The sequence below is a fragment of the Thunnus thynnus genome, chromosome 18, assembly GCF_963924715.1.
Source record: "Thunnus thynnus chromosome 18, fThuThy2.1, whole genome shotgun sequence".
NCBI lineage: Eukaryota > Metazoa > Chordata > Actinopteri > Scombriformes > Scombridae > Thunnus > Thunnus thynnus.
This window is the reverse complement of record NC_089534.1, coordinates 28,743,908-28,762,671: the sequence shown is the minus strand read 5'-3', so window position 1 is coordinate 28,762,671 and position 18,764 is coordinate 28,743,908. Positions and strand designations below refer to the sequence as shown.

The window sequence follows — 18,764 nt, the reverse complement described above, 5'->3', positions numbered from 1 at the left end:
TTGACATGTGGGTAAATTTCTGTGGGTATTAATTTCTAATTGACACTGTATGCGATGTGCTGTTGTGTGTAGCTTCTGTTCTGTGTGGGGTTTTTTATGTTTTGTTTTCTTTTAGGGTTTTTTGTTTGTTTGTTTTGTTTTGTTTTGTTTTTTTGCTTTGCTTTGCTGTTTGTTGTTGTGCTGTTGTATGTTTTGATTGTGGGGGACTTAGCTTCGAGCTAACTCCGGTGCAGTGCATCTTTAATGTTTAAAGCTGCACACTGTCCGGATCAATAAATCAAATCAAATCAAATCAAATCAAAATAAGCATTCAAGGTCTGACTGAATTATTACACACATAAACACATTTTGTCAATCTAGGAGGAAGGTCGGGGAGCATTTGGACTAATCTCGCACCACAATTGCTACTCATGCATGTCTTTTAGGATATGGATGAGCAGTCAATTATGAGTAAGCTGGCTGCCCAAAATGATGAGTGAGGCAAACTAACAGCCATTGTGCTCACAGTGCCTGTTTACTCTGTGAATTGTGAGAGGGATTTTTCTACCACGAATAGCGTGAGAGCAACTGAATATGTAATTTATAATACTATTAGTCCCTCCACCTTCTCTCATTATTCTTTCTCTGCTTGCAGGGTGAAGACAGACCTAAGGAACAGACTGCAAGGAGAGCGCCTAGCAGCCTGCATGCAGCTGTCTATTAATGGGCCTCCTCTCAAGGACTTCTCATATCAAAGGGCCATGGATGTGTTCTACAAGAAGCCCCGGAGAGTAAAATGCTCCTACAAATACTGTGAGCTTTGTCACTAAACAGTAATAACAAAAACATATGTAAAACAATGATGTGTATTGAGTTGGTGTCTGTCTACTTTGTAAAAGAATAAAGACTCTCAAACTATGTGTGTGGTCTCCCTTATGATACACCTTTAAACCCCCTCTGAATAATTCACATTAGTAAAAAGGAACCACATTAAACGATTTATAAGATTTATAAAAAATAAAATTAGGCCAAAATAGTGATAAAATGAAATATTATAACTGCTCAATTTCCTGTTATAGGCAAATCCCACTTAAACAAGCAAACAAATACACCAGTTGAGGGTTTCACTGTGGTTCAGGCTTCGTCCTGCAGCCTCTGAGCACCAGACGAAATCAGACTCCTTCAGTGGGGTCTTCACAGCCTGGATCCATTCCAGCCCCAGCAGACACTGTTCTTATCAGTGACTCAATCGCCATAGCTATTAGGTTACCTAAGGTAAAAAACTACTTTGCTCCAAACACTGCCATTAGACAATTAATCAAACAGATACCTGGAATTATTTCTGCTCTACCTAATTTGACAAAATACTAATATATTTATTTATTTATCTTTTATTATTTTGCAGTTTCAGGCCCCATTCCTACATTCAGTAGAGGTATTGAAAGCTTTTGCAGACTCCTCAGCCTAAAAACATGGCTTGCCTCTGCCTGTTATTCCAGAAATATAAGCTATACTGTTAACTTTAACATTTTCTGGAACATTGGAGCATACTATAGAAATGATGGAATCCACCCATCTGGCAAGGATCTAAACTCCTCTCTGTTAATATGAGATATGGACTTTAAAAACCCAAAATTCATAGTTTCAGATAGCCAAAAACAAAAGACCACACACAGAGTCTATAGCCCCTTTTATACAGCCTGTTGAAGGCGGGAATATTGTGCCGTTATTCCACCTCATCGTTCTGTATAAAATGTATGAGCATGGAATGGGGAGGACATTGTTTTTGCACCATTAAGCCGGCACCGGTGATGTGTGCAACCAACCACAGGATTTAAAAACGTTGCTTGCATTTGAAGATTTAAATGTGCACGGCTAGCAAAAGCACCTCAACACTCAGTTCACCAGCCATTATTGTTTAGAAAGCAATGTCGCTGCCTGACGCATATGTTATACGTCACACTAGACGCCAATTCTGTTGTGTTACATGTCATCCCTCTGATTCCAGAATGCAGGCATGCCATTTAAAATCACAGACTGGAGCAGCAAGACTCTCCCTCAAGGAAAGCACACAAAGAAACCGTACGACCTGGCTGCATCATTTAATGTGTCAAGTGTCCCCACAGACAGTGCAGTGGATCCTCTATCTGACAGGCAAGGAACCATGCTGCTTATCAAGCAATACTGGTCCATTTTCACAGTCGGTGGCATGTCTGCATATCTTCAGACAATACTAAGCACACTAGCACCCTTAACACTTTCAACACTATTCCTGTCAAGATCACAAACAAGGCTGTGAACAGACCAACTACATGAAAATCACACCAATTTTAGTTACAACAGCTGCATCAAATATACCAACTAAACATTCTCAGCACATTTTGAGTGTTCCCACTGCAGCTGCAATCTCTAGCAACTCCTGTATGTTCAGCCTTCTCAATGTGAGATCCCTAGCTGACAAGTCTTTTTTATGCTATTACTTGATCACATCTAACAACTTTGTCTTTTTTTTTATTACTAAGACATGTTTAAGTCCTGAATGCTGTGTTGCATTGAGGCCTGTCCTCCTAACTACTCTTGCCTTCATCAACGTCTCAGGACGTGGAGGAGGGGTTGCTGTCATCTTTAAAAATAATTTTAAATGCTCTCCTGTCTCATTGGGCAGTTTTACTTTGTATGAGTCACTTTGTTTTTCAGTCAGTGGCCATGCTGTGTGTCTTAATTTATAGATCACCAAAAGTAAACTCTGTTGTTATTCAGGAATTTTCTGATTTACTTTCTTGTATGATGACCAAATATGATTTTTTAATTCTTGGTGATTTTAATATACATATTTGTTGTCCTTTTATGTCATTTATTCTTGATTGTATGAATCTTTTTTAGTCTTTTGATAAAGGTCTACCCTCGACCTTGTTTTCTTGCGCCCTGGATAAATGACCACACAAGGGAATTAAAGAGACAATGCTGGAGAAACATTCAATAATGGACTAGCAGATTGCAGTTAAGGAGGTAGGACACAATTATTTCTCTCTGTTGATTGCTTGTAGTTGTCATTACCCCAGGGTTTTATTCCAATCAACTCTGTGATTAACCCTCCCTCAACTCAACACTTAGAGGCCTAAAGTTGCTTTCAGAAAACATAAAAATATCATTTTTATAGCAGTCATATGGATATGTTATGGAAGTCACTGACAAGCCACTTATGTTGTTGGAGAGATATGGGAACTTATTGGGAGCAACAAGCAAAATGTAAATGTGAGGGAACTGGTCTGAAATATGTGTATGACTAAAATGATTCATTATAATAGTACTGTATAACAGAGGAGCTTGAGGTTTCTGGATTTTGCAGTGTGAGAATAACATTTCTGAGCTGGAAACACTGGAGTGAGAGGAGAAGCTCTACAACACTTTTCTTCTCTCCTTGAGCATGAGCGGAAATGCTTTTCAAAGTTATTCGTTGTTTGTGTCGCTTGCGCCACAGTGGACTGAAAGCGCTCAGGGAGAGATGACAAATGGCCACTATAAAAAGGAAGCGGAGGGGAACAGTGACATCAAGTGAGATCAAATGATTATTATATATTCAATACTAACGCAATAATAACAACACAAGGGATTAGAAAAAAAGCTGAGTTGAGTAAACACATTAATCCAGCGGCCCGCCTGGGGATTCAATCACTGACTCTGTTCACGTCTGCTTCTCTGACTGCGAGCCTGCAGCTACTCTAAAATACTCTAACTTCCGAGCTAATGACAGTACTGGTGCAAAACAAAGAAATTTGTTATCAGTAATCATTAGTGTTTTGCCTTTTTTTTTTACTCTGCATACTGCCTTCCTCAGTGTTGAGCTAATTGTTGGATGTTGGATGTAACACATCAAGACCTTTTTAGCATAAATGAATTTTAAGATGATGGGACCATGTTTCCCCATAAGCCAAGGCCCGTCTAGCCAGTCCAAGCCAGAGTGCAGTGTCCCTGGACCCTTGAACGCAAGCCTGAACTTCAAACCTCATTTCCCATAGATATCTGTGTCCTCAAAAAGAAACTGTGATTCAGACCTGCCTTCAGAGTTGTTGTGGTGGTTTCTTACCTGGTCACTCTGAGGACTCCTTTTCACACTGCACAGCAGCTACTCTACAACATTATTTCCCAAATGAACTTTTATTATGGATAAAATTATAGTCAGGGAGAGGAGTCAGTTGTCCGTCAGCAAGAAACGCAATTTATACACATTTATATTTTACATCATTTATTGTTAATTCCATTCAGTTATATGTGAGGCTGAAAATCCCTGAGCATCAGGTTGGATATGAGTTATAAAAATTCCATTATCTCTGGAATATTTGGCTTTATAAATAATTTCCAGTGTTCAAAAGACACCCGAATCATCATCTGGATTATTCAATAAAGGCAGATGCAAACAATGAATAAATAAAATAAACACATTCTGCCAATAGAAATGGGTCCTGTTGGTTCAGCAACTGATCATGACTGATCTGTATATAGTATGAATACAGAATGCAGGTTTTTATTTATTTTCAGGTTTTTGTCAGTTTTAGGGAACAAATAACACTGCTACTCTGGCAGTATGGCATTACTGGCACTATTAAGCACACTGCACATATGTGCAGACAAACTCTGTCTAAAGTTGCCAGTTAGTATTTCAGAAGAGAAAAGCTTTACACATACACAGAGAGTGGAAGGAATGGGGGATTAACAAGGTCCCAACACCCTGCAGGCTAACCCAGCCATGCACCTTGACACCTTAGTCCAAATGCAGAGTGACAGACAGTGGCAGGAGGGAGGAGTCATCGTGTGTGACCACTCTGAGTTATCCTCACTCTCACATGTGATTCAGCAGAGTGAGACGTTCTCTGATGAAAGTACAAGTTGCTTCCAGTGATGGCTGATGCTTTCAGATAGTTGCTGTCCTGTTAAAAATGAGAGCCAGAAGAAATGCTTAGATACAGTATGTGAGGAATTAAATGAGAGTCCCAACTTCATTAAATGATTGTGCATGTGGGACTTTACAAAACAGGCAGCAGAATTCGTTCTTTTATAATGTTGATGATGAAACTGATGTGAGGAGCGGGGGTGAGCTCAATGGTCAACATCAGAATAAGTTTTTAAATCCATCAGTGATGCAGCCTGTGAATGAACAAACATCCTTATCAGAACATTTTAAAGTCACTGCTGTTTTCTCTCTCTCTCTTTCTCTCTCGGCTCCCTCTCGTGCACAAGGTGACAAATATCGCACAAGCATGGTCTCTTCCTGTGAATGTGCTGACATGTCTGATTAAAGCAACATGAACGTAAAGCCATCACTTTAACAGACCGATGGAGCTAGCACTGTTATGTATTTCATATCTGACAGCGCTCTCAGAATTATTCACCATACTCCTCCTCCACTTTGCGCTGATAGAGCTAAAACCAGCCTTCCATTCCCAGCTCCACTTAATGCAGAGCTCTGCTGCTCCATACTGATATGACATCATACATGATTGATTACAGAATAATTAGGGCGCAGAAGGTTGGAGCAGCCTGAAAGTTGGAGGTGTTGGCCTTCATCATCAAAACCTTGCAGCTTTAAATCCCAGCTGGAAAAGATGCTTCCTTACTATCACTGGAGTAGAAGTGAAGTTTAACCTTTGACCTCTCCTATGCAATAAGCGTTCAAAGACTCTCAATGTTACTTGGTTGCTTGGTAGAGCAGGAAAATTAGTCAAATTTAGTAACATTAATATCACTTTCTTTCTGCTGTAAAATAAAACATAGTCACCTCAGAAACATCAATCTGCATTGATTCTTATGGCCCCCTGAGAGCATCATTATTTTAGTCATGTCAGCCCTCATACATCATGCAATTAAGAGAGATTGATGTCATCGTTACATGGAAATAGGAGAGGGATGTTCAGCATTCATTTGTTAATTTCCAGACTAATCTTCCTCCATCATTCCTCATTAAAACTATTCCTAAAACTCATAATCAGGTCGGATTATAAAAGCATTTAGCAGGAAAGACAGAATTACCAATGAGAAATAAGAGACAATAAAGAAATTGTCAAGATGTTCAGTTATGTTAAGGTTGCAGGTATATAATGTTAACATTGTCAGTTAACATTTTGCAGATACAATTTGCATAAACATTTTGTGACTTGGCAGATATGTGAACAAAGTTTCCCTATTATGTTGATAAAGAACGTGATTCAGGCAGTCCATACAGCATGTGTATTAGAGACACTGTGGCTGAGTTGGCTGACTTTGTGTTCAATCCCCACACACACACACGAATGGCATGAAAATAATTTACTGATAACTGTCTGTTAGACTTTTCAAATTTTATCAGACCTAAGGGATCAAATTATGATAATACATTCAGCCATTTCAAAATGTTTCTAAAATGTCTTTCTTTTACAGCCCAGCCGGTGTCCAACTGTCGCTATTACAGCTTAGTGGGGGCTTGTTGCTGACCTTTGAGTGAACTTAGAATCCTAAAACTGTGGAGGCGCATCACCTGTGTGGCACCATTCGATTCTATTTAGCTCCGCTCTACTGGAGTGTAACCTGCATCACAAAAGAGATGCAGCATGAGCAGTCAGTCATGACAGCAGTTGAAACAAATAATTATCTTGAATGATGTGTTAACCCTTTGTCTAACCTATTATTCCCTAAGCTATTGTACTAACTGGCAGATAGCAAGTTTGGCTGGTGGGCTTTTGTGGCTGGCTAGCAGTGTCATGTAGAGGAAACGGATCCAAATGCAAGACAGCAGGTCGAGCAATGCTGAGGAGACTTCTTTATTGAAGAATCATAGACAAAAACACAAAGCTGGCTGACCAGAACAAAACAGAATGCAGAAGGAGACTTGCACAAACCAGAAAAAATGATCCAACCCAGACTGAACAGAAAACCAGGACTTAAAAACTAATTGAACTAATGAGAAGATGAGGTACAGGTGGGGAGATGGGTGGAAAAACTCAGGAGAGGGGAGTGATGTGACGAAACAGGAGAACAGACAGGGAGCTGATTGGCTGGGGGAAACACAGATAGCAGGACAGGGTTGACGAGGCCAGATGCAGGGCAGGTGTGAGGAAGAGTATATGAACACAGGAGGCAAAAGGGTATCCAGGAAACCAAAAACCCAATGAGCATAGTCCAACCAATAAAGGCAACCCAAATAACACCATGTCAGAAAGTCCAACTCAAAACAAGCCCTCTCCCACACAGTCCAGTCTTCACAACACAGAAAAAGTCTGAGGGCTTCTGATGGATAATGGCAACCAAGGAATTCAAAGACAGAGTCGCAAGAGTCTCTAGAGTCAGTGACAGAACTATGACAAGCGGTAGTATGTTACCAGTTCACTAGTAGTAGTCACTATGTCACCAGACTTCCACCATCCACCATATATTTCTTGAAAACATGCAAATAAATATCATGGTTTGGGGTCTGGCTGTGTCCTTCCTCTCAAAAAGATTTTTTTTTCTTGTTCCTTCAGTTTGACACTAGAAGGCTGTTTTCACATTCATCTGCTGAAGTTGGAAAGTTTCTCTGTGCTATTGAAATTACAACTTTGAGAAGTGTTTTTGGAATTCATAAGGGACTAAATGTCAGAACATCTTGTCCTCTGCTGCTTTGATTTTCAACCATTGTTCATTTAATCTGTCTCGTACTAGTCCTTCCAGCTTTATGGAAGTGCAATACTGAATCACTGGAGTGCACTTCAAATTTTACAATTAACAAATGTTCTATTGAAGTGATGTGAGAATTTGCTCGTACTGTAGTGTTCAGAAACATGCATGCTGCCTTCAGGAGCTATTCTTAAATTCCTACTTCTGTTAATAGGTTCATTCATGCAGTTGTCATTATTTGGAATAAAACTGAATGTTTAAAGAACCAGTGAAATAAAATAAAAAAATCTCTCTTGCTATATGCCAAATATGCCGAATAAGGAGCGCTAGGCTAGTTACTATGCCCTCTATAAGTGTGATGTTTTGGGGGTTTTTTAATTTCAATTTATATGCCTGTAATGTTGCTTAAAAGGCAACTGTGAAAAAAATTGTACAAAGCCTTTTGTGTCTCCAGAGGGAGCTGTGTGAAAACTGATAAATTGTGTTGGTTTGGTTTGAAAATGAAAAAAAATCTGGGGGCATGGAGTTAGAAAGAAGTGAGGTTAGCAGACCTCTGTAGCTCCTCATCTCTGCCGGAGGCTAGCAGCTCCAGGCTACTTAGCCGCTACTAGCGTAACACATCCAAATCAGGGACCCATTTCACTACATTTGCAACATGCAAACTGCAACTTGCAACATGAGATGATTTCCTGTCATCTTAATTTTGACATGTTTAACTAATCAAAAGAAACTCCATACTTTAGACCCAAGAGGACTGTAAGACTCACAAATTTATCTGCAAATTGCGAGTGACAATCATTTGTGAAATAAGGAACTGGCAACATTTGTGATTACAGTGGAGTGAATCGAGTGGGGTTGCATTGTGGGTTAGGTAGGCACAAGCTTTTACAAGGAAGAGGAATGTGTGGAATAAAAAAAGACAATATTTTTGGTTCTGCTAGTTCAATTCTGATCATTTTTTTTCAAACTGTCCATCATGCCTTTGACAATGAGTGGGTTTAGTTTCCTGGTTGTGATCCAGTTTTTGGATTATCTTGTGTTACACATGTACACACAATATCCCTGTTTCTGAAACCTGAAAAGCCATTTTTCCAGCTTTGAGAAACCTGGATATGTTAGCTGGAGTATTCCCATAGAAACTACAGTGCTGTAACATGTAAACACCTGATCCAGGTGTCTCAAATTCCGTGCAAATATGATAAAAAACCAAGATATCATTGTGGGAATGTCATCAGATTCACTGTGTAATGTAGGTGTGCATGGTTCTAGTATGGTAATAGCTGCCTAGTTTTAGCAACAATAGTGTAGTTCAGACCATCAACCACGATAGAATTTCTGACTACACGACTTTTTGTTGGGGAACCTTTGACCCATGATCTCAGATATTCTGGCTACTGCCCTGTTACAGACCTGCTGGCTTTGCAGAAGAATAAATGAAAAAATCAAAATTGTGGTCATAAAATCGATGTGCTTATTAAATGACAAACGTTACGTAATATCAAGTCTATTTACTACCTTATGGGGTCATCTATGTGCGTAGGAGTCCTAATTCCAACATTTCCGATACGACGTGAATGCAGCAGCAGAGTCTGGCGCCAGCCTCAGCAGGAGCAGGGACGAACAGCAGCGCCTGAGATGATGAGAAACTGGCTCATGAAGTTCTCCTGTTTTCTCTCCACCGGCAGGTGAACGACAGATGACTCGTTCCGCGGATTAATGCACGCGGGCATCTGAAGTGAATTGTTTTTTTTTATGTTTGTGCATAATGTGAGAGGACCTGAAGAAACGCTGCAGCTTTGTGCAACAGGGAGCGCAAGACAGACAGCTTTTTTTTTTTTCCTTCATACTTAAAACACGCGGGTTGGAGAAGAATATGAGAGAACATCCATGGTGAGTGAACAGATGTTTGGAGAAGGTTTTGGGAGGTTTAATGTGAATGAGTACATACTGTGTAGTGGGATGTCTTTGTGTTGCCACAGGTGCCCTCCCTGTCTGTCAGCATACAGCCTGCTGTACTTACACTGTAATTCATAAAACAAGCATGATGCTGTTAGTCCTACCAGCATCTGCCCTTCACTGACATTAACAAGCTGCTTAACCCTTGTTGAAATCCTCTGTGGTTTTCTAAAACTTACACTAAAATCACATTGTAATGTACCATGAGATCATTAATACACTGTAAGTAGCCTCATACTTACAAAATATTCACTTGTTTAGTTAATTGATTATCATTTTGATAACCAATTTATGCTTTATCAAAATGACAAACTACTGATATTGCTTGAATATCTGTTGGTTTCTGGACTGTTCTGGTTATGTACTATCTGCAATTTTGGATTCAAAATAATTGCAGTTAGCTGAATAGGTTTGCTGATGGACATAAAATTAAATGACAATAGTTTTGATGAACTGTTTAGGTCGTTTATCAAGCAAAAATGCCAAATAATCTTTGATTTGAAGATTTTCTGCTTTTCTCTGCTGTATATCTTTGGACTGTTGGTCTGACAAAGCAAGCAGATTACAGACATTACCTTTGGCTCTGGGAAGTTGTGATGAATATTTTCACTATTATCTGACATTTTCTGAATTAAACAATGAATTGAATAATTAATTGACAATGATAGTTGGTGGTTGCAGCCCTAAATAGTTAATCAATAATGAAACGGATCATTATTTGCATCCAGGGCTGTGGCCAGGATTTCAGAAATACTGAAGTCCTCTCAATGCAAGCCCCACCATCCCACCAGCAAAAGGAAAGTATCTAAAAATGTTTAATTATTTGGATTTTTCATATTACTTTTATTCAACTGTTCATTTACAGTTTCTGTAATTTTTATTTACCAAAATTCAGGTATAAATTCAGTTTCAGTGGCTTCTCTACAAGGCCAGGAATGAAAGTCTGGTGAAATAAAGAATCCTGCATAATCATCAACATACTGAAAGATTCGATTTTTTTATCTTGTGTGCACATAATATTCATTTTGTTGGCTCAAAAATGTTCAAATTTACATATTGTATTGAGTCTATATTGGATATCAGTCAATTAAATGTGTTTTGCAATGTTAAATTATAGAACATGAACACCCTCAAATTTGCTAAAACTATGGAAAAAATGTAGACATGACCCCAGTATCCTTGATGGTAGATATTCCGTCATGGTTGCAGAAGGACTTAAATGCTGTAACAGCACTGTTTTTTTTTTAGAGCAATGACTGTCTCCTTCAATAAAAAAAAAGTGTATTGTCTTATATTTCTACAGTCTCCATTAAAGTGTGCTGCATTAAAAGAATATCCGTTGGATTAATCAAGTATGTAGGACGAGCTTGTTGTCCAGCCAAGCTGTGATTAACCATTATCAGTTCTAACAGTAATGTGTCAGGTTGGGAGTGTTCTGAGCTGTTTGAAGTTGTGTTTAGCTGAGTCACTACTGTCTGTATGTCTCATGGATCATGTCAGACTGAGGTCAGTGAGCTAAGAAGCGCAACTGAAAGGTCATTTACATGATGTGGTGGATTCAGTAGTGCTGCGTGAATTGGCTGAAGCAGAGAGTGGGTGCACTGAATCACTGTGTGTGTGATGTATGAGTATGAGGGAGATGACTGGGTATATAAGGCTACTAGGTGTATATTTCTTTCATTCCTTTCTTACTAATTATTTACTCATTTACTAATAATTATTTACTTATTTACCCAGGCAGGTCAGTGAAATTCTCAGTGCAGCTGTATGCAGCTGTCTGTGTGCATGGGTCACATCTCGCTGAAGTCTGTCTTACACACTTACACACAGTTTTAGGCGTACAGACCTTTTAAAATGAAGAGCTGCTCTGAATGCAGGTATAATTTTAACTGGTGAGGTAAACCTGAATGGAATACAGAGCCACACTTTATCATAGGGCCAGTTAGCTGACTTACTGTCCTACTCCAAATAGAGCTTGTGAGTCCTGTTGACAAATACATCAACTTTGCCTAAATAAAGATTTATGGTTCCAAAACTATTTCCCAATAGGGGGAAATAGATATGGTCTCCTATAATATGAGAGAGGATTGCACAATTTCATGCAGTTACAACAAAGATTTGGAAGTCAAACTGTTTCCAAATTCCATATTTCACTCTGATTGTAATGTAATGTGTGTAATGTGAAACATGCTGTTTGTAGTGATACACCTACAGAGATTTATCACCAACTCCCCTAAGCTCTAAAAAGCTTTTAGCTTCTTTCAACTCGTGTTTTTGGTTTTATAGCCAAAACAATGTTTTGGTTCATTCTTCCTGCTGTCATCAATCTGTTTTGGGCCGCAGCAGGCAGCTGTTTTCAGTGAAAAAGCTCTGCTAAAGCCACTGTACACTACCTGCTCAGCACCAAACAGCAGAAACACACAGTCAGTTGTAGACTAGCTGGTGAACATAGGGGAGCATTTAACAGCTAAAGAGCCAGATATTTCCCTCAGGAGTTAGTAGAGAGCAACAACAGAGCTAAAAGGTATGGAAGCCCATTTCCACCAATGTGGTGAACAAAAAAAATCATTGTAATTTAACTTTCTCAAAATAATGACTTAGTATCTCAAAATAATGAGAAACTCAAGCTTAAAATTTGCATAGGCCTGTGTCTCCTCATATGTGCCAAAGCAACAGAAGCAAGTGGGTGAGACGAAGCTTAGCAGGAAATGGATGCCATCATTGAAGACTACTTTAGACATGGATTCACAAATCATTAAATATTAGTGGTTTTGGAGGGATCGCATAAAATCAAACTAAGCCTTCGGACCCTAGAGAGAAAGCTTCAAAAGAACCAGCTTTGGTAGAGATGAAATAAGACTGAGGAAGCTGAAGTGGCATCCTTCAATGACCAACAGCTACAAACGTCCGGCAAACATCACGGCTACAGATGGATGCACCAGAAATGTTGGATGACTGGGATAATTACTGACAGAGAAACTGTGAAATTGTGACAAATTAAAGCCTTATGGCATATGTATCAGTGGTTGCATAAGTGGCTTCTCAAGAAAAATGATATGGCTAGAAGTATAGAAAACCACCTTTGTATTATCACAGGTTATTTTATAGATGCTGTGACCAAAAACAATAGATGTCCACTAAAAGTCCAGTTAGATCATGGGATGGAGAATACTCATTATTATTATTTTACTATAATGTTGTAAAATAGACTAGGCTATGTGTGAAGATGTAGCCTAGGCAAATCCTTGCGTCACCTGGTGCAGTGAAGGAAAACTGAATCGTTGGTCAGAAGAGGAGTGAGATGCAGTAACACATGGATAACACACATGGAGGAGAAAAAAAGCGAGTTTCCAAACATGATTTTGAAATTCTTGCAACACTGGCATGTAAAGAACAAACATCTAGGAAAAGTCAGCAAAGTTGGATGTTGTGACTTGTAAGTAACTAAATGTAATTCATTTCTAAATGTGTCTAGATGTCCCTATCGGTCAAATGACCAGTTTCAGTGCTCCTAGTGTTATATGACACAAGATGAATAAATTCAAAGTACACCAGCTATTCCATTCTCATCCTTTCTTAACAGTCTGATAGCCTTGGAATAAACGCACTTCTCACGAGTGCAGGGTGTTGTCCATGGTGCTGAATAATTTACACTTCGCATGCTCTTCTGAAGTTGTATTACTTAACCTGTTCTCTGTCCATGGTGTTATGGATTGTGACAGTGACACATGCATAGGCAGGCTGAGCAATTGCTCAGGGCACCAGGAAAGCACTGGTCAGCACTGTTCATGAGTGGAAATGCACCTGGCAAGCTGATATAGACATCCTATTATTGATGAATACATCATTCATTTTTTATCTGGTTATTCACCATCCTTGTGGGTGGTCAGTTGTTATAAATCTACATGTTGGTGTTAGTAGCATCCTGGTCTTAAATAGATTACAATAACATGAGGTGTTTTATTACCTTTGTGCCTGGTGATGTGCACAAATAGGGGCGCACTTTCCTTATCTTGCCCTGCATGTAAATCTAACAGATTAATGTAGACATAGCTTATGAATTTCATCAAATCATTCACGTTTATTATTTTTGTTGTGTTGGGTCTGTATCTCCTGTCTGTTGTAATGACCATTGTGCGGGTGTCTATATAGTGATGTCATACTTCCGCTTTTTGGAAGTCAGAGTTTAGGTATGTGTGCTCACGCTCATGGGTCAAAACTCTTTCCAAGCAGACACACACACACCACCAGCTGATGATTTTGTTACTTTGTATGTATTTTATCGGGTATGGAGATGTTTTCTTTGTTTTTGACTCAATTTTGTAGCTGAGTTTAATTCATACCAGTCTATCTAAGCTAAGTCTAGCTGGTGTGGTTGCTATGGTAACACTATAGCGCTGCATGTTTTGTAGTTATAAGATAATCAGACTTCAATGTGAATGAGTATTGTGATTTTTCTATGTTTATAGTGTTACAGTAATGACATATGGGTTTTTTGGTTACTATTCTGTACTGTGTTTAATTATAATTGATTATTTCTTTATATGAGAGTATCAACGTAATGTCATGTTGCTGGTCATAGTAATGGTTACTAGGTTTTGCAAAGTAGGCTGCTATTTCTATATACTATTGTATGTCTATGAAATTGAACTTCATATATTTTGTAAGTGCATCTTGGCAAAAAAAAAAATCTTTCCAACTGACAGAGAGGGGAGCTAAGTAGACACACACACACACACACACACACACACACACACACATACACACATACACACACACCACGAGCTGGTGATTTTGTTACTTTGTATATATTTTACCAGATAAACACTAAAGACCTGAGACGCAGTGCTGCCTCCTGCCTTGTTATTGAAAACACCAAGAACACAAGGTAGAGCATCATAGGCATAACTCAGCCGGCTACATTAGATACATCTGTAGAAGTGTGCGACATATACACTAATAGTACAGTGCATTTTTCAAAAGATTGTCAATAAAAGAACATGACTACACAGTACATGGTAGCAGTTGTAATGGTAACAGGTACAACAACAATATGTTAATATGGGAATTTCTCATAAACAAAACAAAACAAAACAAAAGATATATAGTCAATGATTTCAGTCAGGAATTGTGACACATATTCCTATCTTCCCTTTATGCGTTTATCTGTCAACAAACAAGAATATTTGGTACCTACACTGTGTAAGAACAAATGTACTGTATACGCTAATGAGAAAATGATGATGCTGCTGCTGTAGGTTTTGTGTGTAAATGGATGTCTGATGATTTAAATAAGAGATTCCGAGACAAGATGGCTGTTTTGCGTGACTAACCCTGAGAGTTGAACATTCTATTACAGATAAGCAAGTTATTTGTGCCATACTGCTCTTTTTGTCACATGTTGTTTACATTCTCCCAGAGCAAGAGAACACTTCAACAATTGTAGAATTGATAATTCTTCTACTTATTAACATTATTAGATGTTTAAACCATGATCACGCTTTAGGCATGCATTAGATCAAAAAATCTTACAATGGTCAGTCTGTCTTTCATCAGTGTGATCAGGCTTTAACCTGAAGTGACATGAACTAATGCCAGTGAATATGTTACTTTGGTAGTATTAACTTTATATGACAATGGCTTAGCTCAAAAACAAACAAAAAGGGTAAAAAAAACATTGTTTTCATCCACCTTTATAGACACGATTCTTCACTTAAAAGTGCCAATAAAAGTTATTTAAACATTATCAACAACATTTAAATATCTTCGCCCTCCTTTATCTCCACTAGCACCATGCTATTATGTCCTGTGGCGTTATCCTTAACAAATTATCTCAGTACCAACCCGGAATGTATTGTCATTATTGTGCTATCTGTTGAATCTCATGCCATGTTTTACATGAGGACACTTGGTCACTGACATTATACAAGGAAATAACAAGATTTTACATTGAAGTTGTATGTGAATAGCATAAACACACACATACCTTTTTGACTAGATTAGATTATGTCCATTACTCACACATTAGACGCCAACACCTTGTTCATCTCGCAGCTGAAGTCAGGGTAGCTGTCATAATGGACTGACAGCTCCATCACACAGCTACACGTATGGGCCACACATCTTCTCTGAAAACCTTGAATCTGGGTGAAGTCAACAATGATTTTCTTTCCCAGGAACAGATCTGAATCTCTGCAGAACCAGAGGAGGAAACACGGTATCAGCATTTCTCAAGTATGTGGTTAGGTGCGTCTGAATGTACTTCTGGTGGACATTCATTGTCTCTGCTCGCAGTTGCTTGCAGGGTTTTGGATATTGTTGTGAGGTCCTGAAGGCTCTGCTTGGTGGTGTTGAGTATTTTTTCCCATTGTTCGATGACGTAGGCAGGCACCTAGAGGATTTCATTGACATTGCTGGCTGTTGGTATCCTACAGCTGTGGTTATCAAGGATCTCAATCAGTTATTCTTGGTTAATGTTGTTAAAATCTGATTGCCATGATTCAAACACGCTCATATTCAGGCATGTATTTGAGGAAATTCTCCACTTCATCGCTCTTCACATATCCCAAGGCAGCTTGCTATAATATGACAGGCACAATCTTCACAGGAAGATATTTCTCCCTCGCCCATCCAAAAGCAACAGTTTTGCCAACACTCTCCCACTGCTGCTGTCCAAAATCATGCCTAAGGAAAAACACTTTAAAAGCATTTCCTGTTGTGCAGAATTCCAGAGACAGTCTCTCACAGCTCCTCCATCATCATACGCCTTCTCAGGTGTTCCATCTGGCAGTACCTGCCTTCTGTAAACAGCCAATATTTTCTTCACTCTCTCACTTGATGGCATGGTTTGAATGGTGAAACAGGCAGTGTATCATCCAAATTCTGTTTCTCATTTGCATAGAAGTCTCCTATAAAAACAATGTTGCTGCTCTCAAAAGCATCCTCACTCCCACCCTCTGTGGAATATAGTGAAAAGCCAAAATTGTTATCACTTGTAGTGCTTACAAGAAATATAACTTCAGGGCTGACTGTTTCAAATGCAGCAGATGGCGGGGCTGTTGCAACGCTGAGAGAAGGAATCAGAAGACTGATTCTGAGAGCTCTCTTAAAGATGGAGCTGTGTCTGTGTGGACTGTCAATGTTTTTTTTTGTGTGGTCAATAAAATCTAAGAAGAGCAAGTTTTGTATCAGTGAACAATTTTCCAGCTGTGATTACATCATCAGCTGTCACCTCTTGAGATAATCTCTTGAGATCTACCTCAAAATCTGTTAAGGGCCCCAGGATATTTCTCCCATCTGGAAAGAACAGGCCAATCGCTTCCTGTATCACATCCCTTTTCTGAGCATCCTTTGACATGTCAACTTTTCTTGTTCTCCCTCCTCATTTGACTCTCACTAGCTTGAAAACCTGTTTTTCATCATCATAATGCATCCATCCTATTTCTATTTTTCTCTTTGTCTTCAGAGCATTTTTTTCTGATTCGGTTGGGAATGCGCCCTTTGCTTTGTGCTGCTGCCTCCTTCATCACAAGGTTTTCTTTTGGCCAATTTTGTTTTCAGGCTTTGATTTGCGAGTGTTGTTTTGGCTGTTTTCCTTCTGTCTACAAAATCCTAACACTGCTAGACTGTCACCATAAGATGACAAATAAGTCTTTAAGTCTTCATCTGTCATCAGCTGTATGGTACTAGCATCAATCTAAACAGGGACAATGGCATTGTTTAAAAAATAGCAATCCTGATTAGATAACCTAATTAATGTTGATAACATTTAGTTATCTAGAGTTTAATGAAACAGCAATACAAGAAAGTTTATGTTTTGAGGAAACAATCAATTAGAACCAATAAAAAGTATGAAAAGTACAGTTGTTTGAAATACTCTGCTTCTGCAGAGTATTAAGGTACTTAGCTGCTTTTACAGTTAAGTACTGCTCATGCTCCAGGGTCTCTATGGTTTCCTTAGGAACATTTATCCGTCTTAAGAAGTCACTTAAGTCACCCATCCTGTGAGCATGCATTGCAAGTAAAGTTATTGTAGGCTATCATACATTCTCCATATATACACAACAAGAGTCTTGGGTTACAGATGAGCTATGATTTTGCAAGGGAAGTGTGTCGTAACAAATCTTTGGACCTCAGTTGGAAAAAGTTTCAGACCAGCTCAAGGAAAAACTTCTCTTTGGTGTCCAAACAGAATCATCAGGAGTCAGAGTTCAGAGCAGCAAAATGTTCTTTAATGCCAGCAGTAAAGGAGAGCAGTTTACAGTGCAGGTTCACCAAAAACACTCTGAGTTGCTAGGGCCAGTGCTCCTTCTTTTATACTGTTTGGCTTGCACAGATCACGCCTCTTGTCCAACCTCTTCATACTGTCCAATTACACCATTGGAAAATCTTTACATCTGCTATTATAAGGCTGAAATCCCAAAATAGGTTTCATGTAGGCCTGGACATGTCTGGGCATGTTCTGTTTACCCAGACATGTTCAGACATATCTCCTTTTATTTTTTAAGATTGTTCAGGTTTATTTTACACCATTATTTCCATAGCTTTCTTTTTGGCCTTAATTTTTAAAGTTATTCTTATCATTTTTTACCCTTATTTCTTAATTCTTTCTCAAGGTTGTTTTTAAAAAATAATGAAGTTTAATACAAACACACTTAGAATTACTTCAGTGCACTGAGTGTGATCATTTTCAACATATTATGTGCCCTCACATTGATTACAAGATTTTGTGAGGTTTACATATAATATGACTGGTATAATGCTTCATAATAATAACAATTTAACATACTTATGCTTAAAACTTGATACCACGAGTTTAACTGTGTTCTGCAATGAAACATACAGGTTATATACTGTATATGTATAAAAAGTGAGACATTAATTATTGTTTTGAGGCACTTGCTCTAACCCTTAGTGATGCACTTCACAAATCCTGCCCCAGTTTTAGCCTTCTGCTTTTTGACAGTAGCACAACCAAGGGCGTACTCCTTACTGAAGTATATATACTGTAGATATAGTTTTGTAAGCATCACACTCTCCTCTCAGTTTAAAAAAATCACATTATGGTTAGGGATTTTTGAATTTAGTATTTGAGTGATCCCTTTCAAATTCACATGTGTGTGTTAAATATTGCAAATATTATGTGCTAACTACAGTAGAGCTGGAGAGTTAAATATTCAGCCTGTGTACATAAACACATTCAA

General features: G+C 38.6%; 1 protein-coding gene across 1 annotated transcript in view; it reads left to right on the top strand.

Moving 5' to 3' along the window:
* The first annotated feature begins 9,125 nt into the window (after window positions 1-9,125).
* LOC137169704 (5-hydroxytryptamine receptor 1E) overlaps window positions 9,126-18,764 on the top strand; it is a 44,195-nt gene continuing 34,556 nt past the window's right edge. Inside the window, exon 1 of the mRNA XM_067573018.1 lies at window positions 9,126-9,495. The gene's annotated coding sequence lies outside the window, so the exon portion shown is untranslated. The remainder of the gene's footprint in view (window positions 9,496-18,764) is intronic.